Source organism: Catharus ustulatus, chromosome 1 (genome assembly GCF_009819885.2).
Source record: "Catharus ustulatus isolate bCatUst1 chromosome 1, bCatUst1.pri.v2, whole genome shotgun sequence".
Classification (NCBI taxonomy): Eukaryota; Metazoa; Chordata; class Aves; order Passeriformes; family Turdidae; genus Catharus; species Catharus ustulatus.
Genome location: NC_046221.1, coordinates 139,937,459 through 139,942,090, shown reverse-complemented (window position 1 = coordinate 139,942,090; position 4,632 = coordinate 139,937,459).

The window sequence follows — 4,632 nt, the reverse complement described above, 5'->3', positions numbered from 1 at the left end:
TTTGGTGTAGATTTCATGTCATCTCTCTTCCCATACCTTTTAGAGAAATGGCAGGACTATACAGAAAATCAATAGAACAGTGTATTTCTAATTGTTGAAAATTTTGATACACATTTAGGCATTTAGTTGATTTTAGGGAAGTTGAGATTGAATGCCCCATACCTGATTTTAAGATTGCTCTAAGACTGGAACTCTGGAGATACCTTAACATAGATGGTCCTTAGACTTACAGCAAAAGGCATAAAAACTTGTTTAAGAGCTGACCTTTTGGAATAGTTCTATTTACATGGAAAACCCTTGCTTGCTACTGTTGAGCCTGAGCAGGAGCTTCTGTTTTGTCCAGAGGATTCAGACACTACAGCGCAGTTTGTGGAAAAGCCCAGAGTGATGCTCTTACATTTCCCATCCCCAGGGAGGTGCCCACATGGTATTTAGTGTAACTACAGCATTTGTGGATACTTGGTGTGAAACTGAAATAGTTACAGGGAAATTGAGACTGATTTTCAAAGTGTCATATCCCTGTTAAGTACCAAGGATCTTGGAAAGTAATTGAATTGTATTAAAATATTGTTATGCTTACGTAGTCAACATGAGAGAAGCTGGAGTGGCTTTTTCTTGATTGAGCTGCACCTGTAAGCACAGTGTAAGTATTTTCTAGTTTTACATACTCTTTACTGGAGTGAAAAGTTACCAGGTTAATTTTGATACCTGGAGAAAACAGTTGAACCACCTCACTGAACATGAACTCGGTGGCCTTACCTGTTTGTACATGGAATTGACTTTAGCAAGTTACAGATCTTGCTTTTACAAATTAGGTATTCTTGTATTTTAAAAAAAAGTTTACATTATTGCATTTGGTTCATGATGTTCCATTTCCAGAAGCATCTGAGCCCTTTATTCTAGTATTTAAGGATTGAAATTGGTAGAAAAGGTGTTAGGATGATTTTACACCTTTATAAAAGTAATTAGGGACATAGTCACCATTCCTAGAATTAATGTTACAGTACATAATAACAATTAGAATCTGATTAAGAACAGGGGAAAGGGAAGTGTATGGAGGGCAGAGGTTAACTTTCTGAGGAGAGCTGTCACCATGAAAAGGTAACAATGATTTCTTTAATACATGAAAGCGCTTGTCAAAAGGAAAAAGCAGTAATCAAATACATTTGCAAAACAAAGGGCTACATTCCAGTCTGGAAGCAAGGCAAGTTGACAGCCATGACTGAAAAAATTCCAGTGGGGATATGTGATCCACTTTTGGAAAGGACCACAGCTCTGTAGCATATGAGTTCTGTCTGAGAAACACTTTAATGAAGCTACTGCCTGCTTCCATTACTGTAAAAAAGTTTTGAGTGATAGGGTTCTGTGAAGCAATTCCATGTGCCTGGAGAAATCAAGGTATTCCTGGACATAGGAAGCACATGCAATCATGTGAGTGGAATACAGCAGAAGAAATATTTTTTACTCTTGTGGCTTTAAACACAAAACATGAAGATATCATTACATGGTGTGGTGGGTTTTGTTTAAGAAAGCTTCTCAGATCTCAGCAGTTACGCTGATCTTTCAGGTACTGCAGAAGGTTCACATGGAGTCTTCATTTCTTCCCATTCTTCCACTCAAGTGATCTACAATCTGCTATGATGAAAAATGTCCTGTGTTGAGTGATCAGCCTTCTCTTACTACAAACAGGTTTTCAGGTGTTTTGAGTCTTTGCTCTGACTGAAGCCCCTGAAGTGTGGCAGTGCTGCCTCCTGCTTTGCTGAGCAGAAAATGCTTCTGTGAGCCTCGTGCTCCGAGTGCTGAGTGCAGGACTGACACACACGCTCCTCTGGGATCTGCATGGGGCTGCAAACGAGGGATGGGTGGCACAGCTTGAACACAGGAGGGATGGGGGTGTCTGCATGGAGCCCCTCCATCACCCCTAGGGCAGCTGAGCCTCTCTGGCAGCCTCGTGTCCCTCTGATGGGGAAACCTCCCAGGATGGCGGCGTGGCCATGCAGAAGCTTTAAAGGTGCTGCAGAAGCAGCCCTGACAGCCCAGGTTGCACTTCTGGGCAGGCAGGTCCCTCATCTGGCTGCACTTCTGCTGAGGCAGCTGTGCAGCAGGCAGCTGTGGTGGGTGTGATCCTTACTGCCACTGCATCAGCTCAGCCAGGTCCTGGCAGGCTGGGAGTTCCTGATTCTGGACAGAGGACAGAAGGAAGGACAGACAGCCCTTTGGGTAAGAAAATTTATTGAAAGTCAAGATGTAACCACTTTTCCCAACTCTCTTGGGATTTTGTTCAATGGTAAGTAGTTTTATTTTGTTCCGAAGTGCAGTTAAAATTTGTTGAAAGACAGGGAATTTTAGCCTTTCTGAAAATGATTAGTCAAAATACCCTTTAAACAGGGCAAGTTGTTTGCTACTGGTATGGTTTTAAGGTGCCTCAAAACTCATGAATAATCACTGTTACCTTTGAGCTGTATTCAGAGACCTTGCATTAATCCTGTGGATTTCACTGAAAATAATTTTTTTTCCTACCCAACCCTTTAAAAACTGGCATTGCCTGCTAGCTGTAGTAGTAGGAGCTGCTAGTTGTGATGAGTGAGACTCAAGCATGCTTTTCAGCTCTTGGGGTTATGAATTCTACACTAAATGTTGCTTTGTTAAATGTTTATTCTTCTGTTACAAAATAACTTGTCCTAAGGATTTTTCTCCTTTTGTTTTTGATATCCTCTTGTACCTGGGTTTGAAGTAACAACAAAAAACATTTTTAAACCTGCCAAGTGCTAAGTGGCATAACAACTACTTGATCTTTAAAAATTCCAGAAATATTCATTATAAGACACAACTTCAAGATGAATGCAGATTCAATTCAATGTTATTTGCATTGTGCTCTGCTGTCTCCAAACTCTGCTTTTGAGAGATGAGGACAGAAAAGTGCTCTGAAGACTTTCTGTCCTGTGTAATTCAGTTTCTAGCTGAAAGCAGAAAAGCTGAGGCAGCTCTCCTGGTTTAGATTCAGGGTTGGTCTGATTTTCCTGGAGTCAGCACTTCATATTATCACCAGTTCTTGGAGTTGAGAGCAAAGTTACCTTGTCTGCTCAGCAAGGAGGTGTAGCTTCAACAGATGCAAAGCACTTCCATCTTGACCCCTGTGCTTGAAACAGAACAAACCATTCTGGAGGTGTGGATTTGCTTCACAGGTGAGCAGGGACAGGAGGGGCACAAGCCATCCCTTCAGCACTGGCTGATCCTGGATCCTGGGGTGAGGCTCTAACTGGGCATCCCTCATCTCCACCCCTGAGCTGAGGGATGCCCCTGCTGGTTTTCCAGTGAGCCAACTGTTACTAGCAGTGGAATACAGGGAATGGCCAAGTCAATCATGCCACATGCCAAACTGCTTTTTTAGAAGTAGTAGGGAGAAAATGACAGGTTCAGATTCTGGTCCCAGACAAAATGCAGCAACAATTAGGGCTTGAAAGTGGGAGTTCCTACAGGCTTTGGAGGTTCTCTCTGCAAGCCACACAGTTTTGCTTAGCCTGTCAGGAACCCACGTTCCTGAAACATCCCAGGTTCCTGTAGCAAACAAGACAGTTTTAGATATCTTTGGAGAACTTTCTACTAGAAATTCTGCAGAATTTTTTTTTTTTTAAGATTTTTTTTTTTTCCGGAAACCTTTTAAGGACCCTGCTCAGGTTGTTTTGCCCTCCTGGCAAGGCCTCCAGATGTTACCAGACTGTAGTGGCTGAAAGCAGCCTTGAGGGAAGCTGAAACAGGGTCCCCCCAACTCAGCTACTTGATGCAGATCTGGAATGCTGTAATTCATTGCAGACCCATTACTTTTTGTGACTCCTGACTGGGAAGAAGAGGGCAAAAATAAAATGTTTCAAGGACAGAACCTCAAATATGTCATGCCCTGGATTACATGTCTGAGGCTTGTCTTGAAAAGGGATTGGAAAATAGTATTTTCAACCAGACTACCTTCTTTTTGTTTTGTAGTTTCTTAGGGTGTGTTTTATGGTGGTTTGTGTGTGCTTCTCTGAAGCAACTTAGCAAATCATTTTTGTTGACCAAACATTTCTTGCCTGGAAGGAAACATTGGTTTGAGTGGGAGAGATTAGTCCTCTATGTTTGTTTGCTTTATGGTCTTTCTTCTTTTAATCCTGGTTCCTTGTTTAAACTGTACTGTAGTGCTTTAAAATTGAACATTTCATCAGGAATCAACATATTTTGGTGAGTAAAGTGCTATCTGTGTATTGGAAGCATCCACTGGCAGTGCCATTAGCTGCAGATGAGAGTGCCAGCCTCATAAAATCTGAGTGTCATACACCTGAGCTGCCATCCCAGGCAGGCTGGTGGGGACCCCAGGTGACCTGCAGGACTGACACATCAGCTTCTCAGTGTGTAAGTTTGCAAAGCCAAGTTCCTGCTGCTGCATTTTTTAGGTTCCTTAAAGACGAAAGAATTGCGTAAGTATAAATCAAGGTGGAATATCCTTATTCTTAGATTGTTGTCAGTTTTAATTCCATTAGGGGTTTTTACATCTAAATTTGATAATTTTATTTCTTTATGTTTCAAAACTAACACTTAGAAATGTTTTCCTCTGGTGCTGATGTTTTCTGCTGCTGTATAGCCACACAAGGAGGGGAG